Raw genomic sequence first — 27513 nt, 5'->3', positions numbered from 1 at the left:
AAATAATTGAGAACTTAGTCAAAAAGAAAAATGAGACATATGTAAGATGTAGGAAACTGAAGACAGACAGAACACTCGAAGAATACAAAGATAGAAGGAAAGAACAGAAACAAGGAATTAGGATGGCTAAAAAGGGCCATGAAATGTCTTTGGCAAACAGGATTAAGGAAAATCCCATGGCGATTTATACATAGATAAGGAGCAAGGAGGTAGGTAGGAAAAGGGTAGGCCCACTCAAGGACAAAGGAGGGAGTTTATACATGGAGCCGGAGGAAGTGGGTGATGCCCTTAATGGACACTTTGCCGTCATATTCACAAAAGAAAAGGACATGGTGGACGGTGAGTCTGGGGAAGACTATGTTGATATTCAAGAACATGTCAAGGTATAGAAGGAGGACGTGTTGGGCGTTTTGAAAAGTGTTAAGGTAGACAAGTCCTCAGGACCTGATATGATCGATCCCAGAAAGCTGAGAGAGGTAGGTGAGAAAATTGCTGGACTTTGTTGAAATCTTTGTATCCTTTTTAGTCACAGGAGAGGACTGGAGAATAGACAACATTGTTCCTTTGTTTAAGAAGGGCAACAAGGATAATTCGGGAAATTATAGGCCGGTGAGCCTTACGTCAGTGATAGGGAATTATTGGAGAAGATTCTTAGGGACAAAATTTACTCACATTTGGAAAAATATGGACGCATTAGCGATGGGCAGCATGGCTTTGGGTAGGGACAGTCATGTCTCCCAAACTTGATTTAGTCTTTTGAAGAAGTGACAAAGATGTTTGATGAGAGCAGGGTGGTAGGTATTCTCTATGTAGACTTTAGCAAGGCAGTTGACAAGGTCCTTCATGGCAGGCTGATATGAAAGGCAAAGCCATATGGGTTCCGGGTGAACTGTGAAGATGGATACAGAAATGGCTTAGTCATAGAAGACAGAGAGTAGTGATGGAAAGGTTTCTTTCTGACTAGAGATCTGCGACCAGCAGTGTTCTGGAGGGATCACTGCTGGGACCCCTGTTGTTTGTAATATATACATATACATATATATACACAAATAAAAAGATTTGGAGGAGAATGTAGATGGCCGAATGAGTAATTTTGCGGATGACACAAAGATTGGGGGAGCTATGGATAGGAGGAGGATTGCCAATGATTATAGCAGATATACATAGGCTAGAGACTTTAGGGGTGAAATAGCAGATGGAGTTTAATCCAGACAAATGCAAGGTGATGATTTTGGGAGATCTAATGCAGGAGGGAAATGTACAATAAATGGCAGAACTCTTAGTAGCATCAACACACAGAGGACTGTAGGTGTACAGGTCCATATTTCCCTGAAAGTGGCAACACAGGTGGATAAAGTAGTCAAGGAGGCATATGGCATGCTTGCCTTCATTGTTCAGGGCATAGAGTATAAAAGTAGCATGTCATGTTGCAGCTGTATAGGATTTTAGTACATCACTTTTTTATTCATTCATGGGATGAGGGCGTCACTGCCTAGGCAGCATTTATTGCCCATCCCTACTTGTCCAGAGGGCAGTTAAGAGTTAACCACATTGCTGTGGGTCTGGAGTCACATGGAGGCCAGACCAGGTAATGGATTCACGGTCATGATCAGGCAATCACTCCAGATTTTTTTTATTGTGTTCAAATTCCACCATCTGCCGTGATGGGATTCGAACCCAGGTCCCAAGAACATTATCTGGGTCTCTAGTTTAACAGTCCAGTGAGAAAACCACAAGGCCATCACCTCCCCATTTTGGAATATTCAGTATAGCTCTGTTCGCCGCACTGTAAGAAGGATGTGGAAGCTTTGGAGACGGTATAGAAATAATTTAATAGATGTTGCTTGGTTTGGAAGGTATAAGCTATGAGGAAAAATTGGACAAACTTGGTTTGTTTTTACTTGAACGTCAAAGTTGAGAAGCAACATGACAGAAGTTTACAAAATTATGAGAGGTGTGGATAGAATGGATAGTCAGAGTCTTTACTCCCAGGGTAGAATGGGGCATAGGTTTAAGGTGAAAGAGGATAAGTTTACAGGAGATGTGAGAGGCAGGTTTTTTTACACAGAGGGTGGCAAGTGCCTAGAATGCACTGCCAGAGGACGTGTTGGAGGCCAATGCAACCAACAACAATTAAGACACATTTTGGTAGATACTTGAATAGGCATGGCATAGAGGGATACAGACAGCCCAGAGGCAACATATTTTTAGTTTAGAAAGGCATCATGTGTCAGTGCTGTCTTGGGTCGCTGAAGGGCTTGTTCCTGTGCAGTACTGTTCTTTGTTCTGATTCTCTGAATGTGATCAGCAAATTAATTCACACAAGCAAACAATGAAACTAAATGCTATTAATAGGGGTAAGTGGTCTTTATGAATCAGATTTCATTAACTGACTAAGCGACTCCACTCTACTGTGAATCAGAAATATCCTAAACACTTCCCTATTTTTTCTGTGGGACGAGGGGTTGTTCTGTAAAGAAGGTATCGATAGAAAAGCATTAAAAGGGAATGAAACTATTGCTGAGATAACAAGGCATAGAGCTGGATGAACACAGCAGGCCAAGCAGCATCAGAGGAGCAGGAAAGCTGATGTTTCGGGCCTAGACCCTTCTTCAGAAGCTCCTCTGATGCTGCTTGACCTGCTGTGTTCATCCAGCTCTACACCTTGTTATCTCAGATTCTTCAGCATCTGCAGTTCCTACTATCTATGAAACTATTGCTCAGTCCTTGGGCAGAAGTATCCGCTCCTGAAAAGTGGAAGGGAAGGGGATGGGAAGGTTGGCATTAGTGAGATCTCTACTGCCTTTCCACCAACACAAGAATTAAGTTCTGAGCAGGAAAGGCCCAAGACTACTGCACCCTAATTGAGGCACTTAGGCAGTCAATCCATGAGAACTTAAGCGGTGCCATGGTGGGCTCAATGGTGAGCACTGCTGCCTCGTAGTGCCAGGGACCCGAGTTCAATTCCAGCCTTGGGTGACTGTCTGTGTGGAGTTTGCATGTTCCCTCTTTATCTGTGTGAGTTTCCACCGGGTGCTCCAGTTTCCTCCCACAGTCCATAGATGTACAGGTTAGACGACTTAGCCATGGGAAATGTGGGGTTATAGTGATAGGGTGGAGAAGCTGGGACTGGTTGGGATGCTCTTCGGAAGGTTGGTACAGATGCAGTGGGCTGAATGCCCTCTTTCCGCACTGTAGGAATTCTATAAGTGTCTTATCCGACTTTGGCCAGTAGACCAGGATAGAGTGAAAGGAACAACCAAGAACTTCTTCCAGACCCTAACAAAAAGTAGTCAATGTGAAGCATTAAAATAGTTTTCCCCTCACAAATGTTGCCTCAAGTGCTGAACAGTTCCGATATTTTTACTTTTTGCTCCAGATTTCAAAGATTTTTTGTTTTCATTTTACAATTACACAAGCTCTACAAGGGATTTCTAAATATGGTCAGTGGATGTTGCTGATTGCAGTGCTCAATAATGATGCAGTCAGAATGCAGTTTACATCATAAGCATTACTTGTGTTGGCAGGTAGAAGTCACCTGAAACACTTCTGCATGGAGATAAATTACTGTCAGGTATTTTATAAGCAACCTGTTCAGAAATGTTATTGTGCATGTTTGGAGCATGTGGGACTTGAATCTAGGCCTCCTGGCTCAGAGCTGGGACACTACCATTGTGCCACAAGAAGCCCTTGTTCTATATCAGACCATGCCCTAGTGAAGTCAGCTCCTAACATGCGGTGGTGATGAAATGATCAGTTTGCACTCCAGATCAACAGACGTTACAGGCACTAAGCTTGCACCATATAAAGGTTAAGTGATATCTTTTGAGGAAAAAGGAATTAATTTGAAAGCTGTGAGAAAGGTTGTTCCAGTCTCCCATTTAGGAATACTGCAATTGCACTACTGCAGATCTGAGCCAAAGAAAAGTTATCAGACGATGACCATACCTATTTGTTGCTGACCATGCAGAATTTAGTAAACACTGATTTTTTTTGTCACAGTGAAAAGTCTTAAAGCTTGAATCTTGTTGTGCAAGTCCTTAATCACATGGAAGTCAAATCTCTTGTATAAATAGATGGAGAGAAGTGGGGCCACAAAGGATTTAAAGACCAGAATGAATACTTGAAACAGAAGGAGTCTAGAAACCAATATGGGCTAGTGAGGGCAGGACTGAAAAGTGAAAAGGACCTGATTAGAGGTAGAATGTAGGTACCTGGGTTTGGATGAGCCAATATTTAAAAGTGCTTTGCAAGTACAGAAATGGTTCAATCTGCAGGTAAAAAATGCATGGATGAGAATTTCAGCAGCAAATAAGACAGTGCACTGAATTTTCCCAACCCTGGCAAGCCAGTGGGAGGACAAGTGTACTACTTCGGTGGTCAAATAAGGATCAATTCCTGATCTGAGGCCATTTTGCCCTTGGTGGGAAGTCAATTGCCACACAGGGAGACCCTAGGTAAACCTGAAGGTCTCCCAGTGAATGTGGGGAAGTGGCCCTTTCTATGGGCCCTCCAACGCTCTCAGAGGGAGCCCTGATGGCAAAGGCACTCCCTTCTCTCCACCCGCCAACCCCAACCCCCAGTTGCCATAGTCAACCTGTCTGGACCCAGCTTCTCCAATCGCACTTCTCCCTCTGGCAGCACCCTCTGTGGCATTCTCTGTCTGGACGTGCAGCTTCTGTAATAATCACTGTTGGTGGAAGTGCTGCTGATAGCCCGTCACTGGGCCGATAGGCCTCGGGGCAGATTCTGTTCTTAATTGGGTGGCCTCCTTGGCAGTGGCCTCTGAATTGGCCATAGCCTGCAATGTGCTGTTCATCAAATGACACCGTCAGTTTTCTGTCCCAGTGATGGGACTTCCTAATATATGAAAACATTCATCCTCATGTTACAAGAATCAGATGTAGGTGATCTTTATGATGCAGACACCCTCAATTCAGGATTCTCTTTCAGTTCTCCTGAAAGTTCAGGAAACTTTCCTTCCCTTTTCAACTTTGAATGTGTTGTAGCCTCCTAGATCCATCTTTCCTGGAACTCCCAGTTTGAATTCCTCCAATTATTGTACGAGTCTGTGACCTGTGGTAAACTAACTTCCCACATCCTTCTCAGCCTGCTTGCAGCCTTTCACTGGCCTGGCCACACTAATGTCTGTCCTGCCCTCAGTCAGAGCCAGGGAATCATTTGCAATGGTTCTGCTTCTCAAACTCACATTGTTACCTCAGGACATGCCCGAGGACTTATCCTCAATTCCTTCCCATTTCCCATCTTTATTCTTGCATTTAATAACATCATCCAACAATGTAGTATGAGGATCACATGCATGGCTGACTCACCATTATTGACCCACTCCTGGATCTTTCCACTCACACTGGTATTCAGCAATGAGCACAAATTTCTCAACGAAAACATTGGGAAGAGTAATGTCACAACTTTTGGTACCTGCAACAATTTTGACCACTGAGCCTTTGACTATTTCTCTTTCCCTAACTACTTGGTGAACCAAGACAGTTCTCAACCTCAGTGTGTTACTTAATAACAAGGTGAGCTTCTAATCATATAGATGGTTCTAAGACCTCTGTAACATTGCCCAACAGTCCCACTTTGATTCATTCATAACTGAAAGCCTGATCCATGCACTTGATGCCACTCACTTTTCATTTTCAATGCTCTCCTGGCCAGCCTCAAACCCTGCATAAACTTGAGCTCATCCAAAACTCTGATGCCCTTATTGTAAAATGCACCACCCTTTGCTTGCTAACTGACATTAACTCCTTAAATGGGGAGACCTTGATTTTAAAGTTCTGCTCTTTGTTTTCAAATCCCACCCAGGCCATGCCAGTCCCATCTCTGCAGTTTCCTCCAGCCTTGCAAATCCAATTTTCTGCAATCCCTGCACTTCTCGATTCTGGTCTCATGCACATCGTTACCTTTAAATGCTACTCTATTGCTAGGCAAGTCTTTTGCTGCCGATGCCCTAAACTGTGAAATTCCCTTCTTAATCCTTTCTGCATTTCAACTTCTCTTTCCAGCTTGAAGATGCTTCATAGAACCTACCTCTGATGCATGTTTTGGTTATGTATTCTAACACGTCCTTATGTGGCTCAGTGTAAAATTTTGTTTAATAATGTCCCTGTTAGGTACATGGAGATGATTTATACATTAAGACGCTGTACAAATATAGGTTGTTGTTTGTTGACCATTTCAGGGCTGCGGTAGACCCTGATTAAATTATGCCGTTGCAGGAAAGATGTGGGGTTGGGAGCCAACAACACTTTTAAGGACATGGACAGTGAAAGTGAGTTGGTGGGAAATGGAGCAGCAGTTCACACAAATAGTTCAAAGGCTGGCTTTCTTAGGAGACTGATAATGGTAGTTTTGGAAAGAAAGGGACAAGACCTCAGGAGAGAGAAAAGTTGACAACACCAGTTTATTAGAATTCATTTCGAGAGGGCTAGAATACAAGAGCAGGGATGTACTGCTGAGGCTGTGTATGGCTCTGGTCAGACTGCATCTGGAATATTATGAGCAGTTTTGCGCCTGTATTTAAGGAAGCTGTGTTGGCCTTGAGGGCGCCCAAAGATGGTTTCTAAGAATGATCTTGGAGATGAAGGGCTTGTCATATGAGGAGTGGTTGACAACTGTACTGTTGAGGTCTGGACTTGATGGAGTTTAGAAGGATGCTATGGGATCTGTTTGAAACTAACAGAATACTTAGATGTCTGGATAGAGTGGACGTGGAGAAGGTATTTCCACAATTCATAGGAGAAACTAGGACCCTAGGGCACAGCCTCAGAATGAAGGGATGGCCCTTTAGAACTGAGATGAGGAGGAATTTCTTCAGCCAGAGGGTGGTTAATCTGAGTAACTCATTGCCTCCAAAGGCTGGAGAGGTTGACTCATTGAGCATATTTAAGACAGAAATAGATAGGTTTTTGATTAGTAAGGGGATCAAAGGTTATGGGGAGAAGGCAGGAGAATAGGGTTGAGAAGTGTATCAGACATGATCAAATTGCAGCACAGACTCAATGGTCACAAGGCCTAATTCTGCTCCTTTATCTGATGGTCTTAAGGTGCTCGGAAGTGATGTTTGTGTGGTCAGTAGTTTAGTGAGAATCAGCACAAGAAACTGAACAATTACTCTCAATTTTAATGCAGAAAGTTGGAAAAAGCAGAAGAGAAGGATTCAAATGAGATGTTGATCATGGAGAATAAGAGCCAAGAGTTAGCTTTGCCCTCCATGATAACCTTGGTGCAATGAGCTTCAGCGGAAGCACAGTCCTGTACAATGTGCTCTGGCCAGCTCTGGTGATAGACAATGAAATTAGTCCACAAACTTATATTTAGATCTTTGTCTGTTAAACTTTAGGGAGTGAAATGGTGGGGTGGGGGGTGATTTTCCTGGGGTTAAGGGCATTAGAAGAGCAAGGGAGGGAATGATTGAGCATGTACATTGAAGAGCAGTAACTGTTGTCATGTAACCTGTTGACTCAGAGCTAGAAATGACCTAAATGAAACTAAACATTGTGTCTGACTGATGCAGATAGCAGATAACATTTAACATAAACAATTGGCACAGATAACAAAGAATAATATTTTATGGCTTACATAAAGCAGTAATACAGAACATATTTTAAAATTAATAATGCATTGTCCCAAAACTAATTCTCATGGTATTAGAAGTGAGTCATTTATTAAAATGACTTGACTTTCCTTTCTCTATTCAAAGCGTGATAACAGTGATGATAACTAATTATGTGACATACCATTAGCCCTGGGGCTGAAGTTTTCTGTGGTTTAATGTCTTTTGGATGATCATCACTTTCAAAGAACTAGAAATGAGTATAAGCAGATGAACCAGGTCAGTAACTGAAATGGTCGGGCATGTTTTAGTAATCTGAATAAGAATACGACATGTGTCACTTGTAGATAAGAAGCCAGACTTAATGAGATGAATTTTACTGGCAGGAATGGAGGTGGAGGGGTTGATAAAATGGTATGGGACTGCTCCCTGATGCCATCCTGATGCCCAGCAATTTTATAAGCTGCAGGCCCTGCAACAGGTCTTACAGATCAGTGACCAAAAGTGACCTAAAGGAGATTAGGCTGTTAAGCATTTTTTTCTGAAGAAGGGTCTAGGCCCGAAACGTCAGCCTTCCTGCTCCTCTGATGCTGCTTGGCCTGCTGTGTTCATCCAGCTCTACACCTTGTTATCTCAGATTCTCCAGCATCTGCAGTTCCTACTATCTCTAGGCTGTTAAGCAAGCAGATTTCTGAAATTTTATGAGTTTTGATGACTTTGCGAAGGGCACAAGTGTTTAACAAAGTTTCAGCAGCCTTCATTTTCAAAAGAGATGGGATTTATGCAGCAGTTCACTGGTGGAAGCGAGCGGTAGGCTTGATTTGCAGCTTTCTGTTGGCAGAGGTAAGCTGTGTGTTAAATACAGAATGGCAAGGCTATCAAATTGGTCAGACTGCACAAGATAAGCCTAACCCGAGTTTGCGAGGTGAAAGGTGCTTCTCGGGATCACAGGCATTGAGACAGTGATGCAGCTACCTACAGCTTCAACAGTTCAAGAAGGCAGCTCACCACCACTTTCTCAGGGCATTTAGGAATGGGTAATAAATGCTGACCCAGCTGGCGATGCCAACTCCCCATTAATGAATTTTCAAAAACCATTGCAATAGATTGTTGGATTTTGAACTCAAGTTACATCAAGTGTAGACTGGGTTTCTGAAATCTTCAGCATGGTTATAAAAAAGGACAATGCGCTCAGTGCCGAGTGCTTTCACACAACGTGTCAGTCTCCAAGCTGACACGATGAACATGATGTGTTTCTGTAAATATGCTCAATCGTGGCCAATATTCAAATCAAGCACAAGCTTTATGGACACTACCACACAGTTTTACATGTTCTTATGTATTTGAAATGTTTAACTTCCTAGTAAATTACCAAGTTCATACCAACAAAACTAGTAAGTGGTTCAATGTAGTATTTTTTTAAAGTTATTTTCCATGATGTAAAATCAATTTACTTCGCTGCTGGTTGAGAAAGTCGTCTTTGCAATGTTTGTCTTTTTATGAGAACCCCATTTCCAGCTCTATTAACCAACAGCATCAAATGTCTTCTCTTAAATACATCAATTGATATATTTTAACGCAGAAGAAAAATATAAACAATTATGTTCCATTATAATCCTGATTGCAGTGGTACATTGTTTTGGTTAGTGATTTTTAAATTATTTGGAGGGCAGAAATTTGCACTTTAGCCTCTTCAGAAAAACAACATAATTTCAGGTGAAATTTGTTCCAGCTTTCCCAATCATGCCCAACTCTTCTCCATTTTCTTTTGCATCACTAATTGGGTGTCAGTGTGAGCTGTGTGTGTCAGTGTGAAGTTAACTGTATAATATTTCTTTCTCTCTAAATTTTACTTGAAGGGACATTGTTTCACTCTTTCATCCCCAGGTATAGTTCATGATGCCAAAAGCCTTGTCTAAGATGAGATATTTCAGCTGAGCTGTCTTAAAATATAAGTGGTGCTATATGTTTAGGTTTCACTTCTTGCAGTCTTTCCCAGAGAATTTCACCAGACAACAAGAATATTGTGCAGATTATATATGTAAATGCACACTTCCCCTTTATAGTGCTAAGTAATTTGGCAATATTGAATAATTTAGAGTTGTTGATTAATTAAAAAAGCCAAGACTTCATAGAATCCCTACAGTGTGAAAAGAGGCCATTCAGCACATTGTGTCGGCACTGACCCTTTGAAGAACATCCCACCCATTCCCCCAACCCCATATTTCCCATGGCTAATCCAACTAAACTACATATCCCTGAACACTACAGGGTAATTTAGCATGGCCAATGCACCTAACCTGCATATGTTTGGACTGTGGGCAGAAACTGGAGCTCTCAGAGGAAACCAACGCAGACACAGGGAGACATGCAAACTCCACATAGACAGTCGCTCAAAGGTGGTATCGAACCTGGGTCCCTGGTGCTGTGAGGTAGCTGTCGTCCAACTTGTTTGAAGAACAGATTCAGAATCAATGATAGTTATTTTATGCTTGATTCTGTCCCTCAAAGCCTTGGTGCTGTCAGAGGTCAGAAAATTTTCAACCTATAATGCTTTCTATTTTGGAATGCAGAATTGTTGTATGGAACTATTCTTAACTCTAAGTCACCAACAATTTGTTTGTGAGGGTTGCCCCGCATTTTTGCTGGGTGAAATCTTACAGAGGTCTGCGCAATGTGGAATATGTCAAAATGTATGGCAGAATTGGGCAACACATGCAATGAGACCCATATCAACATTGAGATCATCCTGCTCCATCTTTTAAGCTTATCACACAGTATGGTGAGACTCTCATTAGACAGCGACAAGATGCCACCTGACGAGGATCACGCTTGGTAAGTACCTTGTTAATGACGCGACTCACCTCATTAATATTTAGCGTCCCATCTTACCAAGCTAGCCAAACATACTAGACTTCAGGAAATCTTGACAAAGAAACCAGCAGATTCAACTCACTGCCTTGCTCTAAATGATCTCCACGTTGGAAACAGGGCATCGACATCTCAGGGCACACTCCACGGGCACAGGTCATATGCATACCACATCTAAGGACTTTGGTATCTGACAAGTGCCAGCTTTATGAAAGCTCATACCTCATTACCAATGTACTTACAGAATGCTACATTGGCTTGACAGGAGGAGACAGAGGGTCGCTTTTCAGATTGGAGGCCTGTGACCAGTGGTATTCCACAGGGATCGGTGGTGGGTCCACTTTTGTAATTTATATAAATGATTGTATGGGAATTTAGGAGGCATGGTTAGTAAGTTTGTGGATGACACCAAAATTAGTGGTACAGTTGACAGTGAAGGAAGTTATCTAAGATTACAATTGGATCCTGATCAAATGGGCCAATGGGCTGAGAAGTGGTAGATAGAGTTTAATTTGGTGTTGCATTTTGGTAAAACAAACAACAGCAGGACTTGTACAGTTAGTGGTAGGGCCCTGGGTAGTGTTGTGGAACAGAGAGACCTGCGGGTTCAGGTACACAGTTCTTTGAAAGTTGCATCACAGATAAACAGGGCGGTTAGGAGACTGTTCAACACATTTGCCTTCATTGCTCAGACCATTGAGTATAGGAGTTGGGATGTCATGTTGAGATTTTACAGGATGTTGGTGAGGCCATTTTTGCAGTACAGTCTTGGTTGCTCTGCTACAGGAAGGATATTATCAAATTAGGGCACGTTCAGAAAAGTTGCTGGTGCTGGAGGGTTTGAATTATAATGAGAGCCTGGATAGGCTGGGGTTTTTTTCACTGGAGCATTGGAAGTTGAGAGGTGACATTATAGAGATTTATAAAATAATGAGGGTTATAGGTAAGGTGAATGGCAGGTGTCTTTTCCCTAGGGTGGGAGATTTCAAGACGAGGGGCAATACTTTTAATGCAACAGGAGAAAGATATAAAAAAGACATGAGGGACTATTATTTTACACAGGGAGTGGCTTGTGTGTGCAATGAACTTCCAGAGGAACTGATGGTACAGTTACAACATTTAAAGACGTTTGGATAAGCACATGAATAAGAAATGTTTGGAGGAATATGTGCCAAATGGGACCAGTTTAGTTTGGGATTACGGCTGGTATGAACTGGTTGGACCAAAGGGTTTGTGCCTGTGCTGTATGACTCTATGGTTCCATGATGCTTCTGTACTTCAGTGTTCCTTGAGCTGTACCAGCAACTACCATTGGAATGCTGCATCAAGGCTTAGGGACACACACCCAGCTCATCAACTGAACCAGGTTGTATCTCTGGGCTCTTCACTTGCTCTCGTAGCACCCACTTACTCTGAGCCAACCTGGTTGCTCACTGTATTCTTGCCTTGCATTGCCTTGTTTTTTTTTACCAGAGATAGCAGGCTCATATTACTGCTATCTTGCCATGCTGTTTGCCACAGATAGAAAGCCAGGAAGCTTGTTTGCTAGCCCCGGTTAAGAGGGATAGCCTTCACTCGGGGGATCCCAGCCTTGTAAGTCAAGGGCAGCCTCCAGTACCAGTCCTAGGTCTGCTCGGGGCAGTCAAAGTCAGGATGCTCTCCTTATAAGGAGTGAAGGACTGGCAGCCCCCACCCGTTTAACCCTTTCTGCCCACTGTAGACTGATTTTCCAATGGAACGAGAAAGAGGCAGCACTTCAGGAGATTGATTGGGTGAGACAGCTATTACCGTTGGTGTAGGTGGGAAGGGGTCCCAAGCAGTGAGTAGGTAGCACGGAGAGCATGCAGGGACAGTTGGGTGTTGGGGTGAGTGATAGTGAGTGGGGAAGATGTTGTAGACATTGGTGAGAGTGGTAGAGGATGAACCTTGGTGGGAGGTGGGTGCAGTAGCAGAGATACAGTGAGTGTGAGGTATCAGAGAGAAGTTGATGGCATTTGTGCTGATAGAGTGCTGAAAGTCACTGACCTTCTTCAACATTGCTGGGCATTCCTGCAGTTGGCTGAGACTGCTCTGACCACTGTTACTTCTGGGGAAAGAGGAAGTTCCACATTGGCACGACCCTGTCTCGCAGGACCTCATGGATTTTGCCCACAAGGTGGGGCACCAATATCCCCCTAACTGCCATGTCCAGGACAAGTGCCCAGAACCATGCAGGGCTGCTGCAGATTGATACAGATGGTGCCAGGGCTAGGCCTCAAGTGTTTTGGCAGACATCCTTGAGTGGGCAGTTAACCATAGAACCATAGCAACATAGAAACATGTTGGGGGGGAGGTGATGGCCTAGTGGTATTATCGCTGGACTGTTAATCCAGAGACCCAGATAATGTTCTGGGGACCTGGGTTCGAATCCTGCCATGGCAAATGGTGTAATTTGAATCCAACAAATGTCTGTAATTAAGAGGCTAATGTTAACTGTGAATCCATTGTCGATTGTTGGGGAAAAACCCATCTGGGTCACTAATGTCCTTTCGGGAAGGAAACTGCCATCTTTACCTGGTCTGGCCTACATGTGACTCCCAACCCACAGCAATGTGGTTGACTCTTAACTGCCCTCTGGGCAATTAGGGATGGGCAATAAACACTACCTAGCCAGTAACGTCCTCATCCTGTAAATAAATAAAAAAAAAACAGAGAAGATAGGAGCAGGAGGAGGCCATTCGGCCCTTCAAGCCTGCTCCGCCATTCATCATGGTCATGGCTGATTGTCCAACTCAATAGCCTAATCCTGCTTTCTCCCCATAACCCTTGATCCCATTCGCCCCAAGTGCTATATCTAGTCGCCTCTTGAATACATTCAATGTTTTGGCATCAACTACTTCCTGTGGTAATGAATTCCACAGGCTCACCTCTGTTTGGGTGAAGAAACGTCTCCATCTCTGTCTTAAATAGTCTACCCTGAATCATCAGACTGTGACCCCTGGTTCTGGACACACCCACAATCGGGAACATCCTCCCTGCATCTACCCTGTCTAGTCCTGTTAGAAATTTATAAGTTTCTATGAAATCCCCCCCTAATTCGTCTGAAAGCTAGCAAAAATTATCCTAACTGAGTCAACCTCTCCTCATACATCGGACCCGCCATCCCTCGAATCAGCCTGGTAAACCTTTGCTGCAATCCCTCGAGAGCCAGAGCATCTTTCCTCAGAAAAAGAGACCAAAACTGCACACAATATTCCAGCTGTGGCCTCACCAAGGCCCTGTATAACAGCAACAACACATTCCTGCTCCTGTACTCGAAACCTCTCACAATGAAGGCCAACATACCATTTACCTTCTTTACCGCCTGCTGCACCTGCATGCTTACCTTCAGTGACTGGTGCACAAGGACACCCAGGTCCCATTGCACAGTCCCCTCTCCCAATTTACAGTCATTCAGGTAGTAATCTGCCTTCTTGTTTTTGTTTCCAAATTGAATAACCTCACATTTATCCAAATTATACTGCATCTGCCATTGATTTACCCACTCACCCAACCCTGTCCAGATCATGCTGAAGGATCTTTGCATCCTCGTCACAGTTCACCATCCCATTTAACTTGGTATCATCTGCAAACTTTGAGATGTTACATTTCGTCCCCTCATCCAAATCATTAATCTATATTGTGAATAGCTGGGGTCCCAGCACTGATTCCTGTAGCACCCACTATTTTACTGCCTGCTAATTTGAAAAGGACCCATTAATTCCTACTCTTTGTTTTGTCTCTGCCAAACAGTTTTCTATCCATCTCAATACACTTCCCCGATCCCATATACTTTAATCTTGCACAATAACCTCTTATGCAGGACTTTGTCAACGCTCTCTGAAAGTCCAAATATACCATTCCAACAGATTTGTCAAGCATGATTTCCCCTTCGTTAATCCATGCTGACTCTGTCTGATCATGTCATTGCTTTCTAAATGCTCCGCTCTAAAGTCCTTGATAATGGATTTGAGAATTTTCCCCAATGCCGATGTTAAGCTCACTTAACATTTCTATATTTCTATATTTCTATATTTCTATATTTCACTGTCTTCTCGCTAACTCTCTTTGAATATTGGAGTGATATTAGCTACCCTCCAATCTGCAGGGACTGTTCCAGAGTCTATAGAATCCTGGAAGATAACCACCAATGCATCCACTATTCCTACAGTCACTTCCTTAAGTACTCTGGGATGTAGATTATCAGGCCCTGGGGATATTTCTGCCTTCAATTACAACAATTTCCCCAGCATCATTTCTCTACTAATATCGATCTCCCTCAATTCTTCCCGCTCACTAAATCTTGCATCCTCCAACAATTCTGGTATCTGATTTGTCTCCTCTTTTGTGAAGACAGAACCAAAGCATGTATTCAGTTGCTCAGCCTATAATGTGCCCTATTATGCATGCCCCCATTTCTGTCTGTAGGGGAGCTACATTTCTCTTCATCAATCTTTTTCTCTTTACATACCTACAGAAACTCTGAGAATCAGTCTTTATGTTCCCTGCAAACTTACTTTTGTACTGTATGTTTTCCCCTTCTTAATCAATCCCTTGGTCCTTCTTTGCTGAATTTAAACGGCTCTCAATTCTCAGACATATTATGTCTCTCGGCCAATCTGTGTGCTTCTTCCTTGGATTGGTACTGTCTCTACTGTCCTTTGTAAGCCATGGATTGCCCTCTTACCCATTTTGCTTTTGTGCCAGACAGGAATAAACAGTTGTTTCAGTTCCCCCATGCTTTCCTTGAATGTTTGTCATTGTCTATCCACTGTCATCCCTATAAGTAACTCCCCCCAATTTATCAAGGCCCACTCACGCTTTATACTTTCCTATATTAAGATTTAGCACCCTTGTCTCCGTATCAACTACCTCACTCTCCATCTTGATAAAAACGTCTATCATGTTATGGTCACTCTTCCCCAAGGGGTCTCGCACAGCTAGATTGGCAATGATTCCCTTCTCATTACACAGTACCCAGTCTAAGATGGCCTGCTCTCTAGTTGCTTCCCCGATATATTGGACAAGAGAACCATCCTGTATGCACTCCAGGAATTCCTCCTCTATGGCATTGTGTCCAACCTATGTACAGATTAAAATCACCCATAATCACCAATATTCCCTAATCACATGCATCTCTAATTTCCTGTTTAACGCCATTCCAACATCACTAATGTAGTTTGGGGGTCTATATATGACACCCAGTAATGTTTTTTGCCCCATTGTATTTCTCAACTCTACCCATACAGACTCCACATTGTCAGAGCTAATATCCTTTCTCACTATTGTGTTAATATCCTCTTTAATCAGCAATGCTGTTCCATCACCTTTTCCTTTTTGCCTGTCCTTCCTAAATACTGAATACCCTGGGACATGCAGTTTCCATCCCTGGTCACCCTGCAGCCACGCCTCTGTAATCCCAATGATATCATACCCGTTTACATCTATCTGTGTGATTAGTTCATCCACTTTATTGCAAATGCTCCGGGCATTAAGGCACAAAGTCTTTAAGCTTATCTTTAACATTGTTTGTCTTGCACTTATTTTTCTCAATAGCTCTGTTTGAATCTTGTCCTTGGTTTCTCTACCTATCACTTTTCTTATCCCCTTTTCCATCTTTTGTTTTTGTCCTTGCTCCCTCCTTCTCTGGCTCCTTACACAGGTTCCCATCCCCCTGGCATATTAGTTTAAACCCTCCCCAACTGCTCTAACATACACCGGCCCTAAGATATCAGTCCCAGTCCTGCCCAGGTGTAACCTGTCCAGTTTGTACAGGTCCCACCTCCCTCCAAACCAGTCCCAATGCCCCAGGAGACTGAAACCATCACCCTGACACCATCTTTTCAGCACGTATTCATTTGATATATCCTGTCATTTCTATTCTGACTAGCACATGGCACTGGTAGTGATCCTGAGATCACTATTTTGAGGTAGTTTCAGGAATAGTGCATTTTTAGGATGGGAAAGAAATTAAATGCAAGAGCCACCAGGGATGTATGTGTGATCGGTAATTAATGAGGTATTTTGGTAAGATGAGGCAAGAAAACACAAAATGCAACTTGGACTTAGTCAAAAAAACATGAGATTCAACCCATTAAATCAAGATGACTTAGGAGCCCTGTAAAAATGATGCACAGGTCCCAAATTCAAGATTCTAAGCCCCATTTTCAGGGTTTTCAATTTCCAGGATTGCCTTTTAAGGGGATGGCTTTTCTTAATTGCAAGTCTGCTCCCTGCTTTCTCCACATGGCCAGACTACATTGTAGGGATAGGGATATCCTAGTCCTCTGCAATCATTATGGAGATAGGTTGGCTTTTAAATGACTTGCATTTTATGGCACCTCAGAGATGTTGTGAACTATAGTTTGTATGATGGAATAATTTCAAATGTAAGACCAGAGGTCCTCCTCATGATCCCCCTGCCAGGCTTTCACCCATGCCATACCCACTCATGCTGCCTGTGCCCATGCCACATTCTATCCATCATCATGGTCCTTCATATCTCCAAGACTATTTACGGGAATCCACTATTCACTGTAGAGAGGTCATGAAATCCATAGCAACAACATTATGTATGAAAAAAGCATTTTTAGAAAACCATTTATACGTTATCTTTCACTTTACTAAAGTAAAACTTATTTTACTACAAACCAATAGAAGGACCAATCATTGAGACCATTAAAGTATCAATGTCAGAAACTGAAAGTAATTGAAATCTCAAACTTGTGTAAATTAATATTTTGAAATTAACATAGATCAGTGACACAGAGATGTTAAGCAAGCAATATTTTTCCTTGAAATCATCTGTTTCAACAGATTAGTGGATTTCTGAACCTTCAGCTGGGCCTCATTATACATTCTTAGGTAGAGGGCCTTGCTTTCTCCAATATAACTCAGACTGGGTCTCACAATTCACTGAGGCAGGCCATTTAAAGACCCTAGCAATGAATATTACATCACAAAAGTCACTTAATCCTGAGGTAGGTCCTCCACAAGAGGGAAACATCTTTTTCACCTACATACTATTAAGGTTCTTCAGAATTTTATCTATTTCAATTAAGTCACCTCTGACTTTTCTAAACCGCAGCAAATATGAGCATAGCCTGTCCAATCTTTACTCATAAGAAAACCTGTCCAGGGATCAGTCCAGCAAATCTTCTGTGAATTGCTTCCAAAGGATTTCCATTCTTCCTTAAGTATAGAGACCAGTACTGTGCACAATACTTCAGATGGATCTCACTAACAGCCTGTGTAGCTGAGGCATAACTTCCTACTTTGTCTCCAGTTCCCCTTTTAATAAACAATATCATTCCAGTAGCTTTCTAATTACTTGCTGCACCAGCATACTAACATTCTGTGATTCATTCATGAGGACACCAGCTCCCTCTTCATTTTAAATCTGATACTTCTCAACATTTTGATAATATGTTTAGTTTTTATTCTTCCTGTTAAAATGGACAATTTCACATTTCCCACATTATGCTCGTTTTGTCATATCTTTCGCCACCCACTTACTCTATCCCTTTACGGCTTTCTTATATCCTCTTCACAACTTATTTTCTTACCTATCTTTGTATCATCAGCATATGTAATAACCATATGTTCAGGCCATCATCCAAGTCATTTACATAAATTTTAAAATGTTGAGACCCAAGTACTGATCTCTGTGGTACATCATCATTTTATCTTGCCAACCAGAATATGACCAATTTATTCCTACCCTCTGTTTCCTGTTAATTAGCCAATCTTCTGTCCATGCCAAATGGTACTTCCCCGCACCACAAGCTGTTATTTTCTGCAGTAACCTTTCATGTGGAACCTTATCAAATACCTTTTGGAAATATATGTGCAGTACATCCACCAGTTCAACTTTATCTACTTACTTCTTCAAAGAACTCTAATAAATTGGTTAAACATGATTTCCCTTCCAAAGGTTATACATTCTAGCACTGAGGCGACAGCATACCTTGCAGGATTTGCATTGGTAGTTGCAGAAATGTATGTCTATTTCCCTGACTATTGAAGCTTCTGCAACTACGCAATTTCTAAACTAGACTGTTCCCGCTGTGAAATTATTTGTTCCATAGTTTCGTGAATATGTGAAAGATTGCAGTCCTAGTGGTATTACTTTTACTGGTAGTCAGTTTCAGGCAATGCTGCACTGAAAGGACTCTGGCACTGTCCATTGGACACAAAGTTCCTATAAATAGCTACAGCATGATCAGCTCCTGGAACTGATTCGCACAGAAATTTTCCCTTATGCTTTGCTGTGACTCCTCAAGCTAAGAAACAACAAGCTCAACTTCAAGTATCTCGATATTCATTGCATCTGAAGTGCATGGCAAGATATGCCCCGAATCTCCCATGTAGCACAGAAGCATATAATTAAATACTTCACAAATTTCACATCTCATGATTAGATACAATCTTTCAATTAAAAGTACTATTGATCATTAGTATTTGGTCAATACTAAACTTCACCCACAAGTGAATATCTTGCGAATATCTTTGTAGAAGAGCAAGAAAATATTCCATCTCCAATGCTGATACCATCATCACCCGAAGCACCACAACCCAGCTTTGGGAGGGGGGAGGAGTGGGGTGTGGGAGTCCTTAGAATTAACTGCAAAGAAGTGTGCAGTTCAAATCTTGGTTAAAAAAAAAAATTGAAAGGGTGAAGTAGGGGAAAGGAGCATCTAAAAAATTGGGGAAGCTGCTGCAAAAGGAAGCAGTTGAAAGCTAGTAGCAAAGAAAAAATATTTGATGAGGATTTCAGAACTGGCACTGTAGCAGCATGAGCTAGGTGACGTATTCTTGTTGGGCTTTTGAATACTCCATGCCATAAAGTACAGAACACGGTGAGTGAAACATTCTTCATTTCTTAATCGAACATTCCCTGCATAATAATTTTGAAGTTGTGTTCAAACTTTGAGGTCAATAAAGCTGAAATTTTAGTTTCTTTTTTTCACTTCTATTTCTGAGCATTGAAGTTTTCATAAACCCTTTTCTGAAAAAGGAAGCTAGGCACATTACACGTGTTTGAAGGAATGAAGATTTGGTTTTGTGTTAAAATCTACCTTTATGCCGTAAATGGGCTTTCTGTGTAGGCATTATTTCATAGTAACTGGCGCACTGCCTGTTACACATTTGGTTTTACTGAAACCTGTTGCACAACTTGAGCACCTCAAAGTGAGCCTGGCTTCCCCATTTGATTAGTTATTAGTCTGAGAGTAAGAAGTTGAAGTTTCTTCATGTTCAGCCATGCAAACCATTGGGAGACGATTTTAGACCTCTGGCACTTTAATGCAGAAGATTGATCAGAATCTGCTGAACTTCCGAATATTTTTGTGTCACAAATTACAGAGGGTGGTGAGTACAATATTTTTTCTTACCTTCAGGCTCAGAATCAAACAACTATATGTTTTTGAAAATGTTTTTAAACGTTTCAACTTTCAGAATGTAAATAGAAATTACAGTGTATCAACAATGAAACTTTTGTAGGAATTGAGATATTTACTTTCAAAAGGAAATCAATGTGTTTCTATGTGTTTGCCCATGTGGAGAATTTCTGTTCGTTTGTGTCTGGAAATATTCTTTTGAAAGCAAAAGCTAATGAAGAAAAGTCCCCAAAAACTTCAGACGGCTTTTCGGCCTGAATCTGGACTTCATGGTAGTTTCAGTGAGTCGACCGTTAAGTGTGTGGGGAAGACAGGAAACCTGAAGAAAAGCATTGCAGGTTTAAGAACAAATTCTAGACAGATGGGGACAAAGACTTCCTTTGGTTGATATTTGTATTCAGTCACAATGTGTTCTTTGCACGGGGTGTTATAATATCAGTACAAATAGCAAAGAGAAGGGATCTGTCACTCCAGAGGAAGAAAGGTGAAGGCGCACATGCTGAAAAAACCCCAACTAGTGTTCTTCCTCAAATGTTCAGTTTTAATGATTCATTTCCCCCTTTCTTTAATTCTATCTTTGGGCAATAATATGAAAAACATAGTTCAGTAAGAAGGAGTTGTTTCTCTATGTAAATAATAAAATATTCTCAAACTGTGCAAGGCATCAAATGTCGTTGTCACAAATAGACATATTTTTGACAATATACTCAGTTGCTGACATGTTTCTACCACATCATGACCTTGCTATTTATGTCTATAAATTAGTCGAATGTTAGAACTGTTTTTGTCATTCAATGATATTCTAAATAACAGCACAGAGTTATAGACTTCTCTATGTAATATAGATCCTGTTAACAGGACGCAAGAATCTCATAAAGTTGTCAGCGGCTTTGGAGAGGAACAGAGATGTTTTACTGTAGTAATGGAAGTTAAGTGAATGGACCAGACATTGTCAGTCTATAGGTCCACTTGCTTTTATTTTATTATTGAATTAGCACCAAGGAGTGTTCCTGAATTAGATGAGTTGAAAAATTCGTGTGCCCTTTTCTTCAACTTATGTAAAATTTTTTAAAATGTCAAAATATCTGAAATTGTTCTTTATTGCACAGAAACACACCATTACTTTATATTGAGTTCTTCAGGGTGAAGGAGGTCTATGTATTAGATTTAACCTCTATCTTGGCCAAAAAATTCCACTTTGAGTGCAATCAGGGATTCGGGTGTAAATCACACTCAAAATCACATTTTTTTAAGTGCTCCTTTTTGTTCAGGCATCTACTCAAATTTTTTTGTATGTTGCCAATTATCTCTCATGAACCAGCATAATCAGCAGTATTTTAAATTGTAATCAAAAAAATTTGCATTAAAAATATTCCTTGATCTATTTAAGCATGGTAACCTGATGCAGTTTATTAATAGTCAAAAATGGATTTATTACAAAATAAGCATTTTTAATTACCATGTGAATCCAGCACCATTGCGTAACTCAATTTTTAAAAATTGAAAAAGACTTAAAAATCTACATTTTAGATCTCTTTGTACAGTAAAGTTAGCAGAACCTCACAATAGTGGTTAGTTTTAATAAAAACTGAAGTAATTGCGGATGCTGGAAATCAAAAGCAAAAACAGAAGTAGCTGGAAAAGCTCGGAAGGTCTGGTAGCATCTGTGGAGAGACATCAGAGTTAGTGTCTCAGTTCCAGAATGGTTCTGAGGAAGGGTCACTGGACGCGAAACATTAACTCTGATTTCTCTCCACAGCGTTTAATTTGATCTGGGAGTGTGGCCATTTTTGTGGACTGGGTGGTCTTTTAATGTGGCGTTGTTTAAACTGGTGAAAAAGATCACAACAACTCGAATTGCACTGCATGTAATTTGCATTTAAAATGCTGCCAAACTTTCAAACTATTTTCATCAATTTCAAATGATAGAACTGAAATAACGTGCCGCCTAGTGGAAGGTCCAGACTTTGCCAAGTCACTCACAAGTCATAATTACCACTCCTCATGATTCATGATGTGTTTATTTGGTACAAGCTGCAGTTTACTGACTTGAAAATTGTTAACCATCTCATTAGTTTTTTTTTACTGATGTTACAATGAGGCAAGAGATAGAGTTAGAAAAGTGGACTCAAAAATCGCTTAACACTCGGACAGAAGAGAAGCAGCAACAGACATTTAAGCAGGTATCTCATCATTTTCAACAATGATGTATTCCATTCGGAAAGAAAGACTCTATGAGAAAGCTTCCCTATCTGAGGCTATCTAAGGATATTAGTAAATCAGAAGTGAATGTATAAAATACTTTGGAGATTAGGGATCAGAAGGTTAGTCAAATGTCATAAACTAAAAAAAAAATTAAAGAAAAGAAGGGAGAAATTAGAGTATGAGAGAAAGCTAGGTAGAAATAAAAGTGCATAGTTTCTTTAAACATACTAAAAGGAAAAGAGTAGCTGAAGAGAATGTTGGAACCTTATGGGGTGAAACTGGGGAGCTAATGGCAGGAAACAAGGAAGTGTTGGAAACCTTGAATTGGTATTTGGTGTCATTCTACACTATAGAAGACACAAGGAGCATCCCAAAATCAATTGAGAATCAAGGGGGAAGAGGGATGGAGGAACTTGAAACTGTCACCTTAACTACAGAAAATGTAATTGTTAAACTAATGGAACTAAAGGCTGAGCAATCCCCAGGACTTCATGTTCTGTATCTTAGTGTTTTGAAAAGGGTGGGTGATATACTTTGTGTTTTTTTTAATGTTAGTCCATGTAACATATACCAGAGAGAGTCACGTTCTTGTTGAGTCAGATGTCTTGAAGGTTACTAATAATACTAATTATTTACATTACTACCTTATCACGACTTCGACACACGGCCTGAATTCTGTGCTTACTGATGTTATTGTGTGATACACATACATAACTTACTGAACAACTCTATCACACAGAGGAGTGTCTGAGGATGAAGTGGGTACCTTTATACCAGACTATCGCATGTCATAATGTCATGTAACTGTCCTAAAACCACAAGCTTGTCTAGTCTGGAATCTGTGGCATAATATGACATCCCCTTTTTCGTTTTGAGGAATGGAACTTTTTTTCCAATAACATATACAGGGATGTAAATGATGCACTGAATCCATCCATCCAGATAATACCTGGTGGATATATGACATGGCCAGATCTATTCCTTATGCAGTTTCTCTCTGCAGTATTCTATTTGTCATACAGCTAAATATGTATGATTCATTGAGATGTACGGTTGTTGTCTGACACCATAACTTCAACATTTGAGTCAGCTTCCAGTGTGGCTGATGATATACAGTTTGAATGTGTCATCTGTTTCTTTGCAAGACATGACTATTGCTTATTCTAATGCCAAAAGGTTAGACATAACAATGTATTTTTGTATGAAGCCATGTATTCATTTGAAAATCACAAACTCTTATAATCTATCCAGTTTCAATTCAGTGTGACTATCTGCATGCTTGTTGATCATAGTTTTGTGCCATTTTCTCCCTTCTTTCAAATAATGCATCGTGCACACATGGTTGGGTGGTGAGAACGTTAGAGAAAAGAACTTTATGGATCTGCCTCTGAAGCATGACAGCTATCAGTGGAGGTAAACCATTGCCGTGTTTAGTAGCACTTAGATGTAGAGAATGTTGCTTTACAATCACAGATTTCATCTTTCAATAGTGCATTCTGTGAGATGCTTCAACTGAGGATAGTGAAGAGAGGAGATAAAATGTTAACCACCCAATTTCTCTTGCAAATGTTGAGAAGGGTGCACTAGTGTACTGCACAGTGTTGTGGAACACAATTTGTTGCAAAACAATGAACATGCTGAACATGTGGTCTATATGTCAATAACTGTTACAGTAGTAGTGTCCTGGTCTCACTAAAGGGCAATTGGTGGAACATTCAGTCACCAGAATGTAACTGTGTCCTTGGTCATAGAAAACATCAATGGTGATCTTGCACCACACCTCAGAAGGAACATCACGTGGAAGGCGATGTTGATGGAATTGATATGTTTTACTTGACTTGCTTCACTTAATCGATTGATGTCCTCATTAATGCCAGGCTAAGGTCTGAACACTCTCCAGGTCTTGTTGCATGTATATACGGACTGCTTCAGTTTCTGAGGAATCGTGAATGGTGCTGAACATTGATGGTTGCGCAATGAGGATTCTTAATTGTGACTCCACGCTTCTTGATGAAGTAGCTGAAGATGGTTGGGACTGGGGCTAACCAGCAGTGATAGACCTCTAACAGTTACAACCAACTAGCTTTTGTTAGGTATGACTCCAAATACTAGGGAATTACTCCCACAATTCCCATTAAGCTCAGTTAATTTTAGGGATCCTTAACACCACTCGGTCAATTTTTTTTATTCATTAACGGGATGAGGGCGTCGCTGGCTAGGCAGCATTTATTGCCCATCTCTAATTGCCCAGAGGGCAATCACATTGCTGTGGGTCTGGAGTCACGTGTAGGCCAGACCAGGTACGGATGGCAGTTTCCTTCCCTAAAGGACATTAGTGAACCAGATGGGTTTTTCCGACAATTGACAATGGATTCACGGTCATCATTAGATTCTTAATTCCAGATATTTATCGAATTCAAATTCAACCATCTGCCACGGCGGGATTCAAACCTGGGTCCCCAGAATATTATCTGGCTCTCTAGAAGAGCAGTCCAGTGATAATACCATTAGGCCATTTCCTGCCTGATGCCAAGGCCAATCACTCTCACCTCATTCTGGGGTTCAGCTCTTTTTGGATGAAGGCTGTATTGATGTTGGGAGCTGAGGAACACCAGCAGAATCCAAGCTGTGTATCAGGGGGCAGGTTTTTTTTGTGAAAGAGAAACGTTTTTAACTAACTTATTAAAATTATTTTTGAGAGCATACCAACCATAATGGATAATGGGGAAATAGTAGATGTGGTAGCATTTGGATTTCTAAAAAGCATTTGATAAAGTGTTACATAAAAAGTTGTTTGGAAGATGAGAGCTCATGGAGTTTTGGGTAACATATTAGAACGAATAGAGGATTGGTTAACTAACAGGAAGTAGTGAGTAGGGATAGATGTTTCTTTTTTGGATCAGCAAACTGTAATGAGAAGAGACCTAGAGGGATGAACTCATATGAAGGGGCCAAGTGTGTGGTTGCTATATATACTGGGGGATGACACAAAATTAATTAGGTGGCAATTTGTCTGAAGAACACATGAGGTTGGTAAAGTGATATAGTTAAATTAAGTGGATGGAGGTTGTCCACTTTGGCAGGCAGAAAGAATATCATACAGAATAATGTCTAAACAGAGAGATAATGCTGAATACTGTGCTACAAGAGGGATCTACATGTCTACTACATGAACCACAAAAGGTGAGCATGCAGGTATGGTGGATAATTAGGAAGGTATGGGAATGTTGGCAATAATTGCAATGATAATGGGTTTTAAAAGTAGGGCAGACTTGCTGCAGCTGTACAAGGCCTTGAGACTGCACCTTAAGCATGGTGTGAATGTTGGTCTCCTGACATAAGGAGGGATATAACTGCATTGGAAGTAATTTGAAAAGATGCTCCCAACTGATCCTTTGTCTTGTGAGGAAAGGTTGAGCAGGTTAGGACTATGCTCATTGGCATTTAGAAGAATTTAGAAGAATTTAGAAGAATAAGAGGTGATTTTATTGAAACAGATGGGATTTGACAGGGTGAATGCTGGCAGGATGTTTCACCTTGTGGGAACCTAAACGTAGGGGTCACAGCTTAAAAATATAGGTCTTCCACTTAAGATGTAAATGAGAAGGAATTTTGCTGCCTGTGTGTTGTTAAGTGTCTGCAATTGTCTTCCCCAGAGAGCTCTGAATGCCTCGTCATTGAGTAGATCCACATTTTCAATTGACAAGGCAGTCAAGAGTTATAGAGTGCAGAAGGAAAACGGAATTAAGGCCACAGTTGGCTCAACTGTAATCTTATTTAAGGCAGAGCAGAGGCGAAATACCTCATCCTATTTCTTATGATTTCTTGACCTTATTTGAAAGAGTGAGTGAGAGAGAGTTTGAATTAGCAGTGTCACAGAGTTTCACCAGCTCTGTTTGTAACAAAAGTGTGAAAATTTCAAATCCCCCAATTTCCTTTTTGCACCTCAAAAGCTCACTAATCAAATCACCATGTTTTCTTTCGTATCTATTGTTAAGGCACAATGCTGCTGATGTAGGGATGTTTAGGTTGCTTTTTTCTCTGATTCTGTGGCATTGTCTGTCTCCTAAGACAGACATTACTCATTGCCACTCTGATTTCATGTAGATAACCAACTGCACAGACATGAACTGACTCCATTTAGTAGCGCTCTCAAACTACAGTGGAGGGCAGAAACAAAAGTTTGCAAACCTGTGTAAAAATAACTGTAACAAGATTGCTGAACTTTCTAAATATTGTGTTCTGAATGGAGTTGTCAAATGTTATCAGCCAGTAAACTGGGATTATGTGACTAAACTACATCCACTGAACAGTTACACATTTATTGATATGAAAACATAGACAAAGCACATTTAATCTTCTGGACCATAACATTCCCCGTACTTTTTGGAAATGAAGGTATAACTGGATCAAAATAATAGTTTTTTGTACTGGATTACAGAATTAATGGCGACCAGTTATGTGGCAGATAAAGTTATGTTAATTTAAACTGTCATTGCAAAGGAATAATTCAACAGAATTTTGAATTTCAGTTTTTGCAGAAACTTTGAATAAGTTGCTATTTGAACATTTAACACTTTGATCCATTAATATTGACTGGAAAAATTGTTGTCTCTGTTGAGGTATGAAACAGTTCAGATTTATCTCAACTTTTATGATAACATTAATTATGGCCTTATTATCACCAGCTCTTTACAGTTTGAATGGGTTAGTTTGCGTGGCTTAATGTTAAATATTTTTGTAACAGAGTAATTAGTTGTGATTGTCAAGGAAATCTTCATAATCTCACCTGAAATCTAACAGGGTGTGAGGTTATTTTCAGTCGTAGAAACATGAGTTCAAAGAAGCATCTGTGGGAACTCTTTTCAAGGAAAGAATCAACAGAATTATACTTTCTACTATATCGTTTGTCAGATTTCAGTGATGGTCCAGTACAAATGAGTTCAGTTACTGGTTGGAATATCATGGGTATCTGAGTGACAGGGGCAACAGCAAGACATAGGACAGAATTGAGTGATAAGTGCAGCAAAGTCCATCTTAATATGAGATTATCTTGCTCCATATTTTCAGCTTTTCACGAGTGGCGTAGCTAGGTTCTCAGTAGGCAGCAGTGAGATACAAACAACAGAAATTTATGTTTCTAAATGCCTTGTCAATGCCATAACTCACCTCTTTAATATTGAGAGTCCTATCTTACCAAATCTACCAAGTAAGCAAGACATTGAATAAACCCGACCAAGGGAAGCGTGAGATCTTGGCAATGTTCAGCTTGCTGTTTGCTCCAAACAACCTCCATGTTGCACAAACATCTCAGGGCATGCTCCGCGGGCGCTGGGCACACACACAGTCTACGTCCATGGAGATTCGTATCTAACACGTGCCAGCCTCTAAGCATGACGCATCCTCGATCGACTTATTGGATGCTTCTGCACTTCCACGTAG

General features: G+C 40.9%; 1 protein-coding gene across 4 annotated transcripts in view; it reads left to right on the top strand.

Moving 5' to 3' along the window:
• The first annotated feature begins 10305 nt into the window (after window positions 1-10305).
• The window catches only part of LOC109924585 (probable G-protein coupled receptor 82), a 34794-nt gene continuing 17586 nt past the window's right edge, over window positions 10306-27513 (top strand). For 2 of the 4 annotated variants that reach the window (XM_048613838.1, XM_048613836.1), the window contains exon 1: window positions 19644-19837. The gene's annotated coding sequence lies outside the window, so the exon portion shown is untranslated. Of the gene's footprint in view, window positions 10415-19250; window positions 19327-19643; window positions 19838-27513 lie in introns of those variants that run through there. The other 2 variants (XM_048613839.1, XM_048613837.1) reach the window with 2 other exon arrangements.

Source organism: Rhincodon typus, chromosome 28, assembly GCF_021869965.1.
Source record: "Rhincodon typus isolate 14 chromosome 28, sRhiTyp1.1, whole genome shotgun sequence".
NCBI classification, from domain to species: Eukaryota; Metazoa; Chordata; class Chondrichthyes; order Orectolobiformes; family Rhincodontidae; genus Rhincodon; species Rhincodon typus.
The sequence above is the reverse complement of the archived record's forward strand: the minus strand, read 5'-3'. Positions and strand labels throughout refer to the sequence as shown.